Source organism: Cherax quadricarinatus, chromosome 85, assembly GCF_038502225.1.
Source record: "Cherax quadricarinatus isolate ZL_2023a chromosome 85, ASM3850222v1, whole genome shotgun sequence".
In the NCBI taxonomy this organism is placed as follows: Eukaryota; Metazoa; Arthropoda; class Malacostraca; order Decapoda; family Parastacidae; genus Cherax; species Cherax quadricarinatus.
Window position 1 is genome coordinate 8,381,753 of NC_091376.1, and position 22,286 is coordinate 8,404,038.

Consider the following 22,286-nt stretch of genomic DNA (forward strand, 5'->3'; position numbering starts at 1 on the left):
ATCTAGGCTGGAATATTGCTGCACACTAACAGCACCTTTCAAGGCAGGTGAAATTGCTGACCTAGAAAATGTACAGAGAACCTTTACGGCGCGCATAACAGAGATAAAACACCTCAATTACTGGGAGCGCTTGAGTTTCCTAAACCTGTATTCCCTGGAACGCAGGTGGGAGAGATACATGATTATATACACCTGGAAAATCCTAGAGGGACTAGTACCGAACTTGCACACGAAAATCACTCACTATGAAAGCAAAAGACTTGGCAGACGATGCAACATCCCCCCCAATGGAAAGCAGGGGTGTCACTAGCACGTTAAGAGACCATACAATAAGTGTCAGGGGCCCGAGACTGTTCAACTGCCTCCCAGCATACATAAGGGGGATTACCAACAGACCCCTGGCAGTCTTCAAGCTGGCACTGGACAAACACCTAAAGCCGGTTCCTGACCAGCCGGGCTGTGGCTCGTACGTTGGTTTGCGTGCAGCCAGCAGTAACAGCCTGGTTGATAAGGCTCTGATCCACCAGGGCTGGTATGCTGCGTGCGCTGCTGGTATTCTAGTGTGCGCTGCTGTGTTCTAGCCCGGTGCGCTGCTGTATGCTGGCCGGTGCACTGCTGGTATGCTAGCCCGGTGCGCTGCTGTATTCTGGCCAGTGCGCTGCTGGTATTCTGGCCGTGCGCTGCTGGTATGCTAGCCGGTGCGCTGCTGGTATGCTGGCCATGCGCTGCTGGTATGCTGGCCGGTATGCTGCTGGTATGCTGGCCGGTAATGCTTGCTGGTTATGCTAGCCGATGCTCTGCTGGAATTATACTAAGCCGATTGCGTTTGCTGGTATACTAGCCGGTTGCGCTGCTGAGTATGCCCAGCCGATTGCGTTCGCGGTGTACTGGCCAGTACCCTTCTGTAGTGCTAGGCCCGTGCGGCTGCTGGTATGCTGGCCGGTGCGCTGCTGGTATGGCTGCCCAGGTATAACAACTGGTATGTACTGGCCAGTGCGGCTGCTGGTGTACTAGCCGGTGCGCTCTTCAATATGCTAGCCAGTGCGGCTGCTGGTATTCTGGCTAATGCGCTGCAGTATGCTAGCCGGTGCTTGCTGGCAGGTACTGGCCGGATTGCGGCTAACTGGTATGCTGGCCGTACGCTGCTGGTATGCTGGCCGGTGTGCTGCTGGTGTACTGGCCATGCGCTGCTGGTGTACTAAGGCCAGTGCGCGCTGGTATACTGGGCGATGCGCTGCTGGTATGCTAGGCGTTGTGCTGCTGGTGTGCTGGCCAAGGTGCGGCTGCTGGTATGCTGGCCGGTGTAACAACTGGAGTATTCTGGCCGTGCGCTGCTAGTATGCTAGCCAGTGCGGTACTGGTATGCCTGGCCAATCGCTGCGGTATTGGTGTTCCTGCCAGTGCGCTGCTAGTATTCGCTGTGTGCGCTGCTAGTATGCCATTCCCGGTACGCTAACTGGTATGCTAGCCAGTACGCTCTTTGGAATATGCTGGGCAATCGCTGCTGGTATGCTGGGTGGTGTGCTGCGGTATGCTAGCCAGTGCGCTGCTAGGTATGCTAGCCGGTGCGCTGTAATACTGCGGCCGGTATGCTGCTGTATGCTAGCCGGTGGCACAACTGGTGTGCTAGCCGGTGCGCTGCTGGTATGCTAGCCAAGTGCGGCTGCTGGTATTCTGGCTGGTGCCTTGCTGGTATGCTGGCCAGTGCGCTAACTGGTATGCTAGCCATGCGCTAACTGGATATGCTAGGCCAGTGCGGCTAACTGGTATGCTGGCCAATTACGCTAACTGATATACTAGCCGGTCTTATGCTAGTGTGCTAGGCCGATGCGCTGCTGGAATGTACTAGGCCATGCGCTGCTGGTATGCTGGGCGATGCGGCTGCTGAGTATGCTGACGGTATGCTGCTGGTGTACTAACCGTTGCGCTGCGGTATACTGGCCGGTGTGCCCTGCTGATATTCTGGCCGTGCGCTGCTGGATACTGGCCGATGCGTACTGGTATGCTGGCCAGTGCTGCTGGTATTCTGGCCAGTGCGGCTGCTGGTATTCTGGCCGATAAAGGCTGCTGGTATGCTAGCCGGTGCGCAACTGGTATGCTAATGGTGCGCAACTGGTATGCCTAGCCGGTGCGCTGCTGGTATGCTGGCCGGTGCGGCTGCTGGTATGCTGGCCAGTGACAGCTGTGTATGGGCGATGCGGCTGCTGGTATACTGGGCGATGCGGCTGCTGGTGTGCTAGCCAGTGCGCTGCTGGTGTACTGGCCGGTGCGGCTGCTGGTATGCTAGCCGTACGCTGCTGTATGTGCCCGGCCCGCGCTGCTGGTATGCTGGCCGGTACGCTGCTGGTATGCTGGGCGGTGCGGCTTGCTGGTATGCTAGACGGTACGCTGCTGGTGTGTGTACTGGCCGGTGCGCTGCTGGTGTAACTGGCCAGTTGCGCTGCTGGTATGCTGGCCAGTGCGCTGCTGGTATTCTGGCCGGATGCGCTGCTAGTATGCGGCCGGTACGCTGCCCTGGTATGCTGGCCATTGCGGCTGCTGGTATTCTGGCCAGTGCGCTGCTGGAGTATTCTGCCAATTGCGCTGCTGTTATGCTAGCCGAACGCTGCTGGTATGCTAGCCGGTATGCAATGCTGGTATGCTGGCCGGTATGCTGCTAAGTTATGCTAGCCGGTGCTCTGCTAATTATGCTGGCGGTGCGCTAAGTGTATGCTGGCCAGTGCGGCTGCTAAGTGTACTAGCCAGTGCGCTGCTAGTATGCTGCCAGTGCTGCTGTGGTATGCTGGCCGGTGCGCTGCTGGTATGCTAGCAATGCGCTGCTGGTATGCTGGGTGGTGCGCTGCTGGTATGCTGCCGGATGCTGCTGTATGCTAGGCCCGGTGATGCAACTGGTATGCTGGCCGGTGTGCTGCTGGTATGCTGGCCAGTGCGCTGCTGGTGTGCTGGCCTGGTGCGCTGCTGGTATGCTAGCCGTGCGCTCTTCGGTATTCTGGCTGGTGCGGCAAGCTGGTATACTGGCCGGTGCGCTTACTAGCCAGTATGCTGCTAGTGTACTAGCCAGTGCTGCTAGTGTACTAGCCAGTACGCTGCTAGTACTAGTCAGTACGCTGCTAGTACTAGGCAGCTGTACTAGCTACGCTGCTAGTATACTAGCCAGTACGCTGCTAGTGTACTAGCCAGTACGCTGCTAGTATACTAGCCAGTACGCTGCTAGTATACTAGCCAGTACGCTGCTAGTATACTAGCCAGTACGCTGCTAGTATACTAGCCAGTACGCTGCTAGTATACTAGCCAGTACGCTGCTAGTATACTAGCCAGTACGCTGCTAGTATACTAGCCAGTACGCTGCTAGTATACTAGCCAGTACGCTGCTAGTATACTAGCCAGTACGCTGCTAGTGCGACGGTCGATGGTCTGTATACTAGTCATGAATTCTTAATAAGAGAGAGTGCAGCCCTCCCCTCCCTCAGTGTCATGACAGCTTTGGTAGGAGGTGGAGTGTGGTCGTTCTCCCTCTCGCCCTTCAACAATTACTCTCGTCAAAACCGTGTTAAATGTACATAAGACGTCACTATCATGTGTCATGTCTTACAATTGACTTTTATCGACCAGTTCTTTTGTGAATACCGGGATTTTTCTGTGTTAGAAGCGTATGAAAGTGTTTTGTGTTGGTGTCGTGAACTCCCTTAACAACACCATAACAAGAGATTAATGTGGATTTTTGAGTTTGTTAAACAAACCATACCCCCGGCCGGGATTGAACCCGCGGTCATAGAGTCTCAAAACTCCAGCCCGTCGCGATTTCTTGAGTCAGTTTGAGTTTGTTAATGTGAGAGAACTTTAGAATGTTCCACAAGTATGATGTAGGGTAAGAATGTTAATATTTTCGCACGTTTCGCACAATATATGCACACATTTCGCACAATATATGCACATTTCGCACAATATATGCATACATTTCGCACAATATATGCATACATTTCGCACAATATATGCACATTTCGCACATATGCATACATTTCGCTCAGGTTTTATTCCTATTTTCACTGGTATTTTTTTGCATATGTAATCACGTGTATTGTGATTTGTGTATTGTGATTTGAATGAAAACTGTAGGCCTCTCGTGTTGCAATCAGCACATCATCAGGAGCTTACAGTGTTGCAGATATGGGTAGGAAGTCCAGGTAGATTAGTTTAGGGAAGGAAGGGTTGAGTTATAGCTCCTGGATGCATTGAGGTACAAACTGATAATCCCAGGTTGGGTTGAGGTACGGGGGAACTGAATTATGGAATACTAGGGATACCTCTCTGGGATCACGAGCCAGACACATCCACTGTAGTGTAAATTATTTACGATAACTCTTGCTATTCTTCCCCTCAAATATATTAGTGGGAAGGGCTGGGTTTGATTTGTGTCAGTGGGTACGGGAGTAAATTCTTGGGTAGCTTTGGGTAGAGGTCATTTTGATAAGGACCTGCCTTGTATAGGCCAGTAGGTCTTCTGCAGTGTTCCTCCATTCTTATGTTCCTTGACGCTGGTGAGGGGTTCTTGATCTAGGGAATTGGAACCGTTCTCCAGTTCCCTGAATTGAGCCTGAATACCTTCAATCCCCCACCCCTCCACATGCGCTGTATATTCCTACGGGTGTAGCGCCCCCCATGATTATAATATAATAATCTTGCTATTCTTTACTTCCCCTACTATATAATTTACCCTTTAATTACCCTCCTAAGCGAGTCGCTCCTTAAATGGGTATTAATTTATTTACATCAAATACTTTGAAAAAACATTTAAGGGAAGATCCTTCCAATCCCCAACTAATTAATTTAATTTAAATTAAAACTTCCTTTAACCCCTTAAATAAAACTTAAAAAAATAAGGATAACGGAAAGAACCTCTTCCAAGCCATATACATCAATTTATCTTATCGCAAAAGTCAGTGACCTATTTCCATTGGGGTCCTTGATTATTTACAGTCACGGTCGAATATACACAGAAATGTATATGTCGTGTCGAATAGGTAAAACTTGCGATTTTGGCTTGTATATCAAAGCTTTTCTTGCCGAATAAGGCAAGCGAAAATTTGTGTATGCAATAATTTCGCACGCTGTATGACCCTTCAAATTCAATTCAAATTCAAAGTTTATTCTCTATAAGGATTACAATGCTGAGTTTACAGAATTTGGTTATTGTGTGGTTTACATGTAGTAAAATAATGATTACAGAGTGTACCACTAGAACACCTAGCATGGCTAGGCATTTCGGGCAGACTTAGTTTAATTCTTAATTTTAAAATATTACAAATTATGAGGTAAGTTGGTATTATGGCTAAGTGACTAAATACTAGTTTGTGAGTTTAGCAATGTGAATGCTTTTGTTTTGGCACAGTACATAGTTTCAGTATTGGAGTATCACAGGATTCATTATTTTAAGATTGAGATTAATATTTCTGTTTATGGTCAAATGGGTGAGTGAAAGTGTGAACCACCAGGTGGTATTCGTGTAGTTAGTTGACGGGGTGTATCAGGGAGATAAGATGTTTTCTAATGGTAGTTTTAAAGGTGATGAATGTGTCTGCAGTTCTAGAGTTTTCAGGTAGGGTGTTCCAGATATTAGGGCCTTTGACATACATTGAATTTTTGTAAAGGTTTAGTCGGACACGGGGAATGTCGTAGAGATGTTTGTGTCTGGTGTTATGCCTGTGGGTTCTGTCACAACTATCAAGAATGCGCTTTAGGTCAAGGTTGATATTGGCGTTTAAGGTCCTGTAGATGTAGATTGCACAGTAGTAAGTGTGGATGTACTGAACAGGGAGTAAGTTTAGATCTATGAAGAGTGGGGGGGGGGTGTTGGCAGGGATGGGATTTGGTGATTATTCTTACTGCAGTTTTTTGTTGGGTTATTATTGACTATAGGTGTGTTGCTGCAGTTGATACCCAAGCACAAATAACATAGGTGAGGTATGGATAAATAAGTGAGTGGTATAGTGTGAGAAGGGCATTTTGCGGCACGTAGTATCGTATCTTGGAGAGGATCCCAACCGTTTTGGATACTTTTTTGGTTATGTGTTGGATATGGGTGCTGAAATTCAGGTTGTTGTCAAGGTATAGGCCTAGGAATTTGCCCTCATTATGTCTGTTAATTAGAGTGTTGTCGATCTTAATGTTAATTTGTGCATCTCCTGCTCTGCTACCAAACATAATATAGTAGGTTTTGTCAGTGTTAAGCGTAAGTTTATTGGCTGTCATCCAAGTCGATATTTTGATCAGCTCCTCGTTAACAATGGTGTTGCGGGTGGCAAGATTAGGGTGAGAGATGACGTAAGTCGTGTCGTCAGCAAAGAGAATGGGTTTCAGGTGTTGGGATACGTTTGGAAGATCATTGATGTATATGATGAAGAGCAGGGGACCAAGGACACTTCCCTGCGGAACTCCAGTATCAAGTGGCCGTGTTGTTGATGCTGTGTCTTAATGGTGACATGCTGATACCTATTAGTAAGGTAAGATTTGAAATAAGCAAGCGCATGGCCTCTTATACCGTAATGGTCAAGTTTGTGGAGTAGGATGTCGTGGTCTACTGTCTCAAAAGCTTTTCTTAGGTCAATAAAAATTCCTAGTGGATATTCCTTATTTTCCAATGCTGTGTAAAGCAGATCTAGCATTTTTATGATTGCATCATTAGTGCTTTTATTTTTCATGAATCCAAATTGGCAGGGGTTGAGTATGTTTTGTGCCTTTATAAATGAATATAGTCTCCTGTGCACGAGTTTCTCAAAGATTTTGGATAGCAATGGTAAGTTTGATATTGGTCTATAGTTATTTAAGTCTGTAGGGTCACCACCTTTATGTATTGGTGTAACCCTTGCCATCTTGAGTACTTTCGGGAAGGTGCTAGTTTCTAGTGACTTGTTAAAAAGTAATGAAATAGCATGCGAAAGGACATGGGCCGCTCGCTTGTACAGTAATGGTGGGACATGAGACAGATTCCCTGAGTTATTTTTAAGTGACTATAATCTCGGTGACTTCCGTGGGCTCAGTTGGTGCAAGATAGAAGGAATTTGGGAAATTCCCATCTAGGTAGTCCCCGGCATGGGCATTGGTACGTGGGATTTTATTGGCGAGATTAGATCCTATGGTTGAGAAGAAGTCTTTTATCTTGTTAGCTGTGTCAGTGGGATGTAGTGGTGTTTCATTAGGTTTAGTTAGGACAATATTCTTGTTTTTTTTTTCAGTTTGTGGGTCCCTAGAATCTGAGAGTGTTTTCCAGGTCTTCTTTATATCTCCTCTAGTGTCTGTGAAACTACTGGAGTAGTAGAGTTGTTTGGCTTTCTTTATTACTTCGGTGAGAACTGATGAATAGTGTTTAAGAATATCTTTGTGTATTAAGCCCTGTCTATATTGCTTTCGTAGGTTTAGCGCTTCTTTATATTATAAAAATAATAATTTCGCAAAAATCGTTCTGAACCTATCGAAAAAAATATATTTCATTGTGTTTGTTTATTATTAAATTATTGTAAACTTATCTAAAATATATTTAGTTGGATTAGGCTAAATTAAATTGCGCTTGTTATAATAAGGTTTGGTAAGTTTTCTAAGGTTCTTTTGGTACATAATTATTAATTTTTACATTAGCATAAATGAAAGAAATATATCTTTAAACGTATAAGAAATATTTTTTAGAAAGGACTTAATTTTAAATGATCTCTTGCTAATTGACCAATTTTTACCAATTCGGCACGACATGTATATCTCTGTGTATATATACACCGAGAGATGTATAACTTAGTGTACATGCAATGAGACTAATCCCTATTTTAAGTATTCAAGTATCCATGACTGGTGGTGTACAGGTGATATGCACAATGTTAATGTGTGTATTATGTTTATATTGTTCCCTTACCTTTGACTATTGCACCTTTTTGTAATATCTTTATTTCTACCAGTACATGTACAAGGTATACAGACCATAGTTGACATCAGTGACGTACTAGTATATAGAAAGCCCCTTGTTTTGCTAAGTATTTCCCGCAAATTAAGTCAGTTTTGTCCCAGGATGCGACCCACATCAGTCCACTAACACCCAGGTACCCATTTTATATTGATGGGTGAACAAGGACAGCAGGAGTCTTATGTAAATACGTCCCTGATGTTTTCCAGCAGTACCCGAGATTTGAACTCCGGTATGGCTGGTGTGTGAGGTGAGTGCGCTAGCGATCGAGCTACGGGACACCCTAACTTTGCTAATGGATAATTTGACTTTTGAATGTCATTGTAGTTGATAGTGTTTAAAACATAGCACACTAAGGACCTTGTAGCTTGTAGTACAACACTCACTCTAGACACACAACCCCTGAACTACAACACAGGTCTTTGTTTATTCACTGCTTTTCTAAGTGTGAAGATAATGGCTACAAACCTAAGCCTAAGAGCACATACAACCTTCGATTTGGTCTCTCAAAATGTGCTAGGCTTAATTAAGTAAATTTAGGTACAGGTACACGTAAGTACAATTATCATACATAGTTTAACATGTGTACATTACCGAGGATAATCCCCCCAAAAAGGTCAGACACAGTAACTTATTTCCATTGGAATCCTTGACTTCACTAATCTGGTGTGGCCCTGAAGATGTAGAGGACTTAATTTTTTGTGCCCCTAAACTAGCAGACATAATTGATTTTGTGTGACCCTTAAGCTGTAGAAGACTTCACTTATCTGAACATTAAAATGCATATGTGTCTTACCACACTTCACGTATCTACAGACTGCACATTAAGGGTGTGTCGGTATCAGGATCAACATAATTTACCATGATAGTCCATAAGTTTTTATATTTAAGTTTATTCCTATTGATATTGTGATTAATTTTCACTTATATTTGGTTGAAATATTGTGTGTTAATTATCACGTATTAAATATCCATTGTAAAGTGTCGTATGCTAAATTTGGGCGTTAAGAACCTGTACGCATTTTCTAAACATCAAGTTGATACAAGCAGAAGAAGAAGGAAAAAGGGTAAAGCCTAGAAACAAACTTAACTATTCGCAATTCTTATTACACCGGAAAGGCTTGTCGAACGGTGTAGAGTCCATTGTTGCCAGTTGATTGGTATTGGATCGACTGAATACCACAGTGACTTCGTCTATAACGTTGTAGATGAATGGTTCAGAGAACCGACACGTTGATAAATTAGACACATGTGCAACTTTTGGGTATATTGAGGAAACGTTTCGCCACACAGTGGCTTCATCAGTCCATACATAGGAGAAACTTGTTCTTCAAGTTTCTCCTATGTATGGACTGATGAAGTCAGTGTGTGGCGAAACGTTTCCTCAATAAAGATACCCAAAAGTTGCACATGTGTCCAATTTATTAATGTCTATAACGTATAAAGTACTGTGAATATCGAAGCAAGAACTAAAAATAGCAGATTTAAATTAGATAATTTAGATAAAGAAAGAACGTAGGTAAGTCCTGGTTTTCAGTTGTCGATGAGTGGAACAATCTGCCAAATAGGGCAATAGAGGCTAAGACCTTGGATAGCTTTAAAAAGATATTAGACAAATATATGAGAGCAGGTGGGTTTGATTAGTACCTGAGGTTATGTTGACAACTGTATAAAATATCGACAAGTTAATTAAGACACGTGCTACAATTGCACGTCTTAATTATCAGTACATATTGGTAGCTGTGGGAAAAAGGTAGACAAATGGGTGGGAATGGTTAGTTTTGAGAAGGATCTGCCTTGTATAAGCCAGTAGGTCTACTGCAGAGTTCATTATGTTCTTATAATGTGGTCTTTGGATATACAATGTTGGTATGTAGCACTAAATGGCGGGGTTTCCCTAATGACCTATTGGTCCAAATAGATCTGCCCAGGAGTTCAAAGATGGGGGACGCACAGTTAACGCTAAATTTTACTAATACACATAACATTACAGCCATGACAATTATGATTGACTCTTATAATTGATTTTCTCTAATTTTGTAGTGTCTTATGACGGAGTAACTTAACTCTGAAACGAGACTTATATATATATATATATATATATATATATATATATATATATATATATATATATATATATATATATATATGCAAAACAACCACTCTGAAAGAATAGAGAAATTCCAAGCGCTTTCGTGACTACTCATATATATATATATATATATATATATATATATATATATATATATATATATATATATATACATATATATACACATATATATACACATATATATACATATACATACATACATACGTATCAAGGTCCTTGATAATGTGAGAAATCACGAAAGCTCTTGGAATTTCACTATTTTTTTCACAGTGGTTTTGCATATTATATAACCTTATTAACTGTGATCTTGTTGAGCAGTGGCACCATGAGATGGCTCAAGTGCCAGAATTCACTTACATAAAACTTGCTTTATACGTCTTAGCTGCAAACATCAATGGTAAATGGATGCTTTTGATGCATCAGCAGCAGGGTGTATACCTGGGGGTATATTCATGGAGAGAGTATACCGGGGAGTGTATTCCTGGAGGGAATATACCTGGGGGTTTATTCCAGGAGGGAGTATACCTGGGGGTGTATTCCAGGAGGGAGTATACCTGGGGGTGTATTCCAGGAGGGAGTATACCTGGGGGTGTATTCCTGGAGGGAGTATACCTGGGGTGTATTCCTGGAGGGAGTATACCTGGGGGTGTATTCCTGGAGGGAGTATACCTGGGGTGTATTCCTGGAGGGAGTATACCTGGGGGTGTATTTCTGGAGGGAGTATACCTGGGGTGTATTCCTGGAGGGAGTATACCTGGGGGTGTATTTCTGGAGGGAGTATACCTGGGGTGTATTCCTGGAGGGAGTATACCTGGGGGTGTATTTCTGGAGGGAGTATACCTGGGGTGTATTCCTGGAGGGAGTATACCTGGGGGTGTATTTCTGGAGGGAGTATACCTGGGGTGTATTCCTGGAGGGAGTATACCTGGGGGTGTATTTCTGGAGGGAGTATACCTGGGGTGTATTCCTGGAGGGAGTATACCTGGGGGTGTATTTCTGGAGGGAGTATACCTGGGGGTGTATTCCTGGAGGGAGTATACCTGGGGTGTATTCCTGTAGGGAGTATACCTGGGGTGTATTCCTGGAGGGAGTATACCTGGGGGTGTATTTCTGGAGGGAGTATACCTGGGGTGTATTCCTGGAGGGAGTATACCTGGGGGTGTATTTCTGGAGGGAGTATACCTGGGGTGTATTCCTGGAGGGAGTATACCTGGGGGTGTATTTCTGGAGGGAGTATACCTGGGGGTGTATTCCTGGAGGGAGTATACCTGGGGTGTATTCCTGTAGGGAGTATACCTGGGGTGTATTCCTGGAGGGAGTATATCTGGGGGTGTATTTCTGGAGGGAGTATACCTGGGGGTGTATTTCTGGAGGGAGTATACCTGGGGGTGTATTCCTGGAGGGAGTATACCTGGGGTGTATTCCTGTAGGGAGTATACCTGGGGTGTATTCCTGGAGGGAGTATACCTGGGGGTGTATTTCTGGAGGGAGTATACCTGGGGTGTATTCCTGGAGGGAGTATACCTGGGGGTGTATTTCTGGAGGGAGTATACCTGGGGGTGTATTTCTGGAGGGAGTATACCTGGGGGTGTATTCCTGGAGGGAGTATACCTGGGGGTGTATTCCTGGAGGGAGTATACCTGGGGGTGTATTCCTGGAGGGAGTATACCTGGGGTGTATTCCTGTAGGGAGTATACCTGGGGTGTATTCCTGGAGGGAGTATATCTGGGGGTGTATTTCTGGAGGGAGTATACCTGGGGGTGTATTCCTGGAGGGAGTATACCTGGGGTGTATTCTTGTAGGGAGTATACCTGGGGTGTATTCCTGGAGGGAGTATATCTGGGGGTGTATTTCTGGAGGGAGTATACCTGGGGGTGTATTTCTGGAGGGAGTATACCTGGGGGTGTATTCCTGGAGGGAGTATACCTGGGGTGTATTCCTGTAGGGAGTATACCTGGGGTGTATTCCTGGAGGGAGTATACCTGGGGGTGTATTTCTGGAGGGAGTATACCTGGGGTGTATTCCTGGAGGGAGTATACCTGGGGGTGTATTTCTGGAGGGAGTATACCTGGGGGTGTATTCCTGGAGGGAGTATACCTGGGGGTGTATTCCTGGAGGGAGTATACCTGGGGGTGTATTTCTGGAGGGAGTATACCTGGGGTGTATTCCTGTAGGGAGTATACCTGGGGTGTATTCCTGGAGGGAGTATATCTGGGGTTGTATTTCTGGAGGGAGTATACCTGGGGTGTATTCCTGGAGGGAGTATACCTGGGGTGTATTCCTGTAGGGAGTATACCTGGGGTGTATTCCTGGAGGGAGTATATCTGGGGGTTTATTTCTGGAGGGAGTATATCTAGGGTGTATTTCTGGAGGGTGTTCTGGAGGTCAACGTCCCGGTGAGCCAATTCATGACCAGGCAAATGCTTATTTTGTAGAACATTGGTTTGACTTAGCCTAGGAACTTTGTATTTCTGGAGGTCATCATCCGTGTTGCAAGTTTGAAGCCGATCAGAAGAGGCTTTCTCAAGGTATCGCACGAAAACCAAAACCTGGAATATCATTATTACATTGACCAGGAGACACCTACACACGCTAATATCTCCATGAATCTATCCCTAGTTACAACAAAACTTTTTTGAACATTAAAATGGTATAAAATACCGACAGATTGTTAGGTAAGACACATATGCAACAGTTAGGTATCTTTATTTCGAAAAGTTTCGCCTACACAGTAGGCTTCTTCAGTCGAGTACAGAAAAGTTGATAGAAGCAGAAGATACTTGAAGACGATGTAATCAGTCCATCACCCTTAAAGTTTTGAGGTGGTCAGTCCCTCAGTCTGGAGAAGAGCATTGTTCCGTAGTCTGAAACAATATGAAGTTGAAGTGACAGGATGGAGCTTTATATAGCGCCAGGAGGTGATATATAGGTCACTAGTAGAACGCAGATGTTGGGAGGTCAGGTCCCTCTCAAATCCAGCCGTTCTCACTAGTAGAGGTTGTCGAAGTTGATTTCAGGTCTGTACCTGAAATCAACTTCGACTACCTCTATATAAGGCTCCATCCTGTCACTTCAACTTCATATTGTTTCAAACTTTGGAACAATGCTCTTCTCCAGACTGAGGGACTGACCACCTCAAAACTTTAAGGGTGATGGACTGATTACATCGTCTTCAAGTATCTTCTGCTTCTATCAACTTTTCTGTACTCGACTGAAGAAGCCTACTGTGTAGGCGAAACGTTTCGAAATAAAGATACCTAACTGTTGCATATGTGTCTTACCTAACAAAACTTTTTTGAAAATTGGAACCCGATCGGATGATGCATTCTCAAGTTAAAAATGAAAAAAAAAATTGAATTAAAATCTGGTAATAATTGAAAAGTAACTCGTGGATACCATAAAGGTATCCATTTGGGGATACTCATCCCCCGGGAGGTTCCTTAATGTTGGTGAGGGGCTCTTGATCTAGGGAATTGTATCTGTGCTCCAATTCCCTGAATTAAGCCTAAATACCTTCCATCCCCCCCCACCCCACTCGCGCTGTATAATCCCCACGGGTATAGCGCTCACCATAATAATGAGGGATACCCAATACTTAACTACAAGGCAGGATTAGATTAGATTAGATTAGACAAGGCAGGAAAGGTACCTTCCAATCGATTTGTTGATGCGCAAAAATGTCTTTAGTGTTCCGAGAATCATCCACGGGCAATTATTTCATTGCATCTTTTTGTTCCAAGAAAACGAGGGAAAATATGTTAGGTTAAAAAATGTGTGTGAAATTTACAGACTTTAGCAATAAAATACTATATTGAATTTTATCACCTGAGTGGCTTGCAATAACAGAAAGTGGCGGTCATAGTACCAGCATGACGCTAGGATGACTTACTAAGAGGAAGTGGCAGTTTTAGTACCAGTATACTTAAAGAGGGTTTTTGGGGTCAGCGACCCCGCGGCTCGGTCTGAGACCAGGCCTCGTGGGGGATCAGGGTCTGATCAACCTGGCTGTTACTGCTGGCCGCACGCAAACTGACGTATGAACCACAGCCCGGCTGGTCAAGTACTGACTTTAGGTGCTTGTCCAGTGCCTTCTTAAGGGGGATTACCAATGTACCCCTGGCTGTCTTTAAGAAGGAACTGGACAGGCACCTAAAGTCAGTACCTGACCAGCCGGGCTGTGGTTAGTACGTCAGTTTATGTGCGGCCAACAGTAACAGCCTGGTTGATCAGACCCTGATCCACCACGAGGCCTGGTCTCAGACCGAGCCGCGGGGGCGTTGATTCCCGAAACCCTCCCCAGGTAAATTCCAGGAACAATATACAAATAACCCGCACATAAGAGAAGCTTACGGCTACGTTTCGGTCCGACTTGGACTATTTACAGTCACACTTTGTAAATGGTCCAAGTCGAACCGAAACGTCGTCGTAAGTTCCTCTCTCCTATGTGCGGGTTATTTACCTGGAGTTTACCTGGAGAGAGTTCCGGGGGTCAACGCCCCCGCGGCCCGGTCTGTGACCAGGCCTCCTGGTGGATCAGAGCCTGATCAACCAGGCTGTTACTGCTGGCTGCACGCAGACCAACGTACGAGCCACAACCCGGCTGGTCAGGTACCGACTTTAGGTGCTTGTCCAGTACCAGCTTGAAGACTGCCAGGGGTCTGTTGGTAATCCCCCTTATGTATGCTGGGAGGAAGTTAAACAGTCTCGGGCCCCTGACACTTACTGTATGGTCTCTTGTGAGCAATTATGATACATATGTGTAAATTACCTAGGATAACTCCATGTCAGAAAACATGTCAGACAGTGACTTATTGCCATTAGGGTCCTTGTAATATCTTATGAAAAGCCTAGCTGGTTAACACAGATTAGGACACTGAGCTGTATAGCCCTTGTGGCTTAGCGCTTCTTTTTGATTATAATAATAATAATTAGGACACTGACCATGTTATGAAATATTCACTCAGAACATACGTCAGGCTACATTTCCGTGCCATGAGAGGTATGTGTGAGAGAGACCATGAGTTCGTCTCGTGCCATGTGTAAGAGCTGAATCGCTTAAATCAATATCAAGAGTTTCTTTACCTCTGGGACAGTAGTATGCACTGCTGCACCTGTACACCAGTACACTCAGTACCTGAGTGTTAGTCGACTGGTGTGGGTCGCATCCTGGGACAAAATTGACCTAAATTGCCCGAAGTGCTCTGCATAACAAGGGGTTTTCTATGTATATAGTAGTATGTGACTGATGTTTGCTAGGCTTGTATACCTTGTACACGTAGAGATAAAGATAAAATAAAAAAATGAAAAATACTATGCGTCCTTGTAGCATGAGGGATTAAAACACTTATAGCATAGAATCCTTTCATTTATAAGAGCTTTCACTCACCGTGGGCTTTGTCAAGTTTATAATATAGCCTCCGGTGGGTTAACCGTTGTTTACATATTGAAATTTATTTATCCCATTTTTTAACATTTGTCGGTTTAGAAAGATTTATTTACACTCTCTTGTAGATACCAAATTCATAACGGAATGCTGGATGGTGTCCTAATTGCCAGAACCATCCGTGTGATGGAGTGTTTGTAGATACAGTACTGAAGGTAAAGTCCCCAGTCGCTGGCCTCACCCTCTCTGATTACTGAGGTACTAGACAGTTCTAGGGAAGTTCTAAGGTGGAACCGTAATTTGACGTTCCTAAGTGGTAAAATATAAGAGGCAGAATGTGCAAAGTGAAGCAGGTTGATGGTGAGGGAGTATGTAAGAGCGTAGTGATATGTCACTCAGTAACTGACTGATGAGCCAGGCTAAAGAACTTTGAACTTTATATAGATAGTTAGGTTAGATTTGTCAGGAAACAGGACAAGTGTTTCTTGACGCGGGGCTTAATTATATGATGACCCATAGCTGGAACATTTGATCATCTGATCGAGGCCTTCCACTGGCTTACTTCTCCACCCCTCTAGAAATTATGGTTATAATTATAACTATTTAATCTCTAGAAGAAGAAAAATAAAATGATTTGGATTGGCCATTTTCCCAGAATACTCCCCACAACAGCAGAGTAAGTCTATTTAGGTACAAGTACACATAAGTACAAATTACCTAGGATAACCCAAGATACCTCTGTACTTCGTAGTTCAACATGAGTAGCAGGTTTGAAGCATAGCTGTCGCTGAATTGTTACAGTAAAAAAAAAATATACGCTTGGCTTACAAAAAAAAAATTGTTGAATCATGAGAAGAATGCGTTAGTGTACCAACATTACAGAGTGAGTGAGGGTGTAGCACCTTGTTGGTGCTGGTAGTCTGTGCCACCACCATCCACTGCCACTGCTTACTGCCATCGCTACCAACTGCATCCTGCCTGGCTGATGCCTGCCAGCACTGCCATCCACTGCCTACTGCCTGAATTACTGCCAGCTGCCATCACTGCTGCCTGCTGATGCCTGCAAGCACTGCCATGCCTGCTGGTACTGTTAGCACTACCATCACTGCCGCTACTGCTGAGTGCACCAGCACTGCCATCACTACCACTGCTGCTGATGCTGCCTGCACTACCATCCCCACTGCTACTGCTGACTGCCAAGCACTGCCATTCACTGCCTGCTGCTGGTGCTGCCAGTACTGCCATTGCTGCCACTGCCGTTACTGCCAGCACTGCCATCCACTGCCACTGCACAGTGCTGCCAGCACTGCCATCACTGCCACTACTGCGGTTACTGCCAGCACTGCCATTGACTGCCACTGCTGCACTGATGCTGCCAGCACCTACCATCCACTATCCACTGCTGCTGAGGTGCTACCAGCACTGCCATTCACTGCCTACCCTGTAGATGCTACCAGCACTGCCATCCCTGCTGCCACTGCTGCTGATGCTGCCAGCCGCTGCCATCACTGCCCCAGTGCTGCCCGACATGTATCAACTGCCGCCCTACTGCTGATTGCTGCCAGCACTCGCCATCGCCTGCCCTACTGATGCTGCCATTCACTGCCACTGCCGGTGCCTACCATCTCTGCCCGCTTGCTGCCGCAGTGCCTGCCAACACTGCATCTTCCTGCTCACGCTGATGCTGCCAGCACTGCCGTCACTGCCACTGCTGCCCCAGTGCACTGCCAGCCACTGCCATCGCTGCCACTGCTGCTGATGCTGCCAGCACTGCCATCACTGCCACTGCTGCTGATGTACCAAGCACCGTCACCTGCCCACTACCTGCAGTGACTGCCAGCTACTGCCATGAGTGCCTACCTGCTACTGCCATGCTGCCAGCACTGCCGTCACTTGCCACTGCTGCTGATGCTGCCAAGCACTGCCATTGCCTACCGCTGCTGCTGATGCTACCAATTCACTGCCCATCACTGCCACTGCTGCTGATGCCAACCTGCCAATCACTGCCACTGCTGCTGATGCTGTTAGGCACTGCCATCACTGTCCACTGCTGCTTGGTGCTGCCAAGCGCTGCCATCCGCCACTGCTGATTACCTGCCCGACTGCCCCGTCGCCTGCCGCTACCCTTGTTGTTTTCCTGTCCAACCTGGTTTGCTGTATTCTGATTCTCCTGTTCAGTGCTGCCAGCTACCATCTGCCACTACTGCTAGGTGCTGCCAGTTTTGCCATCACTGCCATGCTATTGTGCTATGTGTTGTCCACTGCCACTGCTGCCTGACTTAGCCACGGCACTGCCGTCACTGCCTGACTGCCTGATTGCTGCCATCGCCACCATGCCACCTACTTACTGCTTACTGGTACTGCCATCCCACTGCCATCCACCTGCCACTGCTGATTGCTATAACACTGCCATCCGCTACCACTTACTACTGATTGCTACCAGCGCTGCTGTCACTGCCACTGCTACTGATGCTACCAACTAGCCTGCCATCACTACCGCCTACTACTGATGCCTGCCAACGCTGCCATCACTGCCACTACTGCTGATGGCACTGCCAACTGTCACCGACTTACTGTTAGCTACCATGCCACTGCACCTGCCACTGATGGGTACCAACGCCTGCATCACCTGCCCTACCTGCACCAGTGCTACCAGCCTGCCGTCACTGCCACTACTGCTGGTGCTGCCAGCACTGCCAATCACTATCCACTACTGCTGATTGCTGCCAGCACTGCCATCCACTGCCACTACCACCATGACTACCGCACTACCTGATGGTACCAACCGTTATGCCACTGCTGTTTACTGTCCTCACTTACCTGCTACTACTGATGGTGTAACCTACCACCTGCTGTTGCTGCCATCACTGCCACTGCTACTGATACTATATTACTAACACCACTACTGTTACTGACCATCCTGCCTTCCACTGCTGATGCTACAAACACTGCCATCACTGCCACTACTGCGATGCTACCAATCCACTGCCACCTGCTGTTAACTACCAGTGCCACCATCCACTACCTGCCTGACTTACTGTTAGCCACCCTGCCATCACTACCACCTGCTACTGATGCCTACCAGCACTTGCCATCACTGCCACCTGCTACTGATTGCTACCAGCACTCTCCACTCACTGCCACCTGCTACTGATGCTGCCATCCAACCCCTTCTACCATCCTGCCACTGCTTGCTGATGGGTGCCAATCACTGCCATGCTACTGTTGCCTGCCATCACTGCCACCTGCTACTTGCCTTGAGTACCAACTGCCATCCACTACTGTTACTGCCATCCTATCCACTACCTGATCCACTACCTGTTACACCACCACTGCCTGTTGCCATCATTGCCACCTACTGCTGATGCTACCATCACTACCACCCACTGCTGGTCTGTGCCACCACTACCTATTGATGTGCCAACCACTGCCATCTGCCACCATCACTACCACCACTACTGCCACCATCTCTTCCACTATTATCACCACCTACCACAACTAAAACCACCACTAGCACCACCAGCCAAGGTGTGTAGCGAGACAGCGCTCCCTGAAGTCAATTGTTACTCTTAACACCTGACTTGTAGCCACTCCCAGCACTGACACTAGTGTTTAACCTTTACCCGTGGTATATACAGCTGAAAGAGACGAAGCAGTAGTCTTAGCAGGCGGGGGCTAGGAGCTGCGTCTAGACCCCTACAACCACAAATAGGTAAGTACGTACACACACACACACACACACACACACACACACACACATACACACATACACACATACACACACACACACACACACACACATACACACACATACACACACATACACACACATACACGCGCGCGCGCACCCACGCATACATATGAAGCAGTCTTAGCAAGCTCCATACATAGTTTTAAGAGCAGGTACAACATGGCTAGCAGGGAGGGAATCTAGCAAGTTGAGAGGCAGAGCCGAGAGCTAGGACTCGACCCCCTGCAACCACATATAGGTGAGTAAAACACACACACACACACACACACACACACACACACACACACACACACACACACACACACACACACACACACACACACACAGTAAAGTCATGAAGATCGGGGAAGGGCAAAGAAGACTGCAGACAGAGTATAGGCTAGGTGGCCAAAGACTGCAAACCTCGCTCAAGGAGAAAGATCTTGGGGTGAGTGTAATACCAAGCACGTCTCCTCAGGCACACATCAACCAGATAACTGCTGCATCATATGGGCGCCTGGCAAATCTGAAAATAGCGTTCCGATACCTCAGTAAGGAATCGTTCAAGACATTGTACACCGTGTACGTCAGGCCCATACTGGAGTATGCAGCACCAGTTTGGAACCCACACCTGGTCAAGCACGTCAAGAAATTGGAGAAAGTGCAAAGGTTTGCAACAAGGATAGTTCCAGAGTTAAGGGGAATGTCTTATGAAGAAAGGTTGAGGGAAATCGGCCTGACGACACTGGAGAACAGGAGGTTTAGGGGAGACATGATAGCGACATAGAAAATACTGCGTGATATAGATAAGGTGGACAGAGACAGGATGTTCCAGAGATGGGACACAGAGACAAGGGGTCACAGTTGAAAGTTGAAGACTCAAATGAGTCAAAGGGATGTTAGGAAGTATTTCTTCAGTTATAGAGTTGTCAGGAAGTGGAATAGTCTAGCAAGTGATGTAGTGGAGGCAGGAACCATACATAGCTTTAAGACGAGGTAAGATAAAGCTCATGGAGCAGGGAGAGAGAGGACCTAGTAGCGATTAGTGAAGAGGCGGGGCCAGGAGCTGAGTATCGACCCCTGCAACCACAAATAGGTGAGTACAGGGCCAGAATGTTTCAGAGATGGGAAACAGGAACAAGGGGACACAACTGAAAGTTAACTCAAATGAGTCATGGGGATGTTATGAAGTATTTCTTCAGTCATAGAGTTGTCAGGAAGTGGAACAGTCTGGAGAGTGAAGTAGTGGAGGCAGGATCCATACATAGTTTTAAGATGAGGTACAGTAAGACTCTTGGAACAGGGAGAGAGTGGACTTAGTAGCAAACCAACGAAGAGACGGGGCCAGGACCTATGACACGACTCATGCAACCACAAGTGAATACACATACACACCCGCATATACATCTGTACAAACATATACATCTGTACAAACATATACATCTGTACAAACATATACATCTGTACATACGTTCATACAGGTGTCAATTTCGTTCAGTTTATTTCAAATCCTGTAACATTTAGTGATGTACATTTTATGTACATGTTGAGGTGACGGTCGCCAGACAAGTGTTTACAGTTTACGTTCCACTCTACCATGGTTATTGACGCTGTGTATTGATCGTAAGTTTAGTGTGTCTAACAAGACTCCTGTTCTTTTAACACCGGCCGTCTCCCACCCAGGCAGGGTGACCCGGGAAAAAGGCAACACATTCACCATTGATAAATTATACATATGTGCGATACTTCGGTATTTATTTTGTGGAAACGTTTCTCCACACAGTGGCTTCATCAGTCTAATACAAAGAAGAATGGTGAAGATCAAAAAGAGTTTGAGGTGATCAGTCCCTCAGCTTGGAGTCGATGTAATCAGTCCATTAATTTTTTCAAGAATGATGGCCTAAAACATCCCAAAACATTCTTAACCATATACTAGACTCGTGTCAGGACCTGGGGTTGATTACCTCTGCTGAAGCAACGAATGTACTTAAGAGGCGTCCTCCTCGACGGAGGCACGATTCGCAGGATCCAGTTGCATGATGGGTCTCGACTAGAATATATAACTAGATACAGGTATTTGGGATTTGAGGTCCTACTACTTGGCCTTGTTGCAATAAGACTTTGTCACCAATACAAAGAAAGGCTGAGACCACTTAGAGTTATGGTAGGCTTTCATCTCAGTTATGGTGCCTGGAGTTTACCTGGAGAGAGTTCCGGGGGTCAACGCCCCCGCGGCCCGGTCTGTGACCAGGCCTCATGGTGGATCAGGGCCTGATCACCCAGGCTGTTACTGCTGGCTGCACGCAATCCAACGTACGAACCACAGCCCAGCTGGTCAGGTACCGACTTTAGGTGATAATGTTAAAATTGTGAAAATTATATATTTTGCTTACAGTAAATCGCTGGTTAATTATGTCTTACAACTACCTGCTCTCGTGTCAGACTGGAAGCTACCCTACCTTGTACAGCTGTGTCACCCTCGTGGGTACACGGTTGACACACCCTACCTTGTACAGCTGTGTCACCCTCGTGGGTACACGGTTGACACACCCTACCTTGTACAGCTGTGTCACCCTCGTGGGTACACGGTTGACACACCCTACCTTGTACAGCTGTGTCACCCTCGTGGGTACATGGTTGACACACCCTACCTTGTACAGCTGTGTCACCCTCGTGGGTACACGGTTGACACACCCTACCTTGTACAGCTGTGTCACCCTCGTGGGTACACGGTTGACACACCCTACCTTGTACAGCTGTGTCACGCTTCTGGGTACACGGTTGACACACCTTACCTTGTACAGCTGTGTCACGCTTCTGGGTACACGGTTGACACACCTTACCTTGTACAGCTGTGTCACGCTTCTGGGTACACGGTTCACACACCCTACCTTGTACAGCTGTGTCACCCTTGTGGGTACACGGTTCACAGGCCTACCTTGTACAGCTGTGTCACCCTCGTGGATACACGGTTCACACACCCTAACTTGTACAGCTGTGTCACCCTTCTGGGTACATGGTTCACACACCCTACCTTGTACAGCTGTGTCATTTTTGTGGGTACACGGTTCACACACCCTACCTTGTACAGTTGTGTCACCCTTGTGGGTAC

General features: G+C 46.3%; 1 protein-coding gene across 4 annotated transcripts in view; it reads left to right on the forward strand.

The window, feature by feature from the left end:
* The first annotated feature begins 3,814 nt into the window (after positions 1 to 3,814).
* LOC128703291 (lisH domain-containing protein ARMC9-like) overlaps positions 3,815 to 22,286 on the forward strand; it is a 157,346-nt gene continuing 138,874 nt past the window's right edge. For all 4 annotated transcript variants that reach the window (XM_070103329.1, XM_070103331.1, XM_070103330.1 and 1 more), the window contains exon 1: positions 3,815 to 3,868. The gene's annotated coding sequence lies outside the window, so the exon portion shown is untranslated. The remainder of the gene's footprint in view (positions 3,869 to 22,286) is intronic.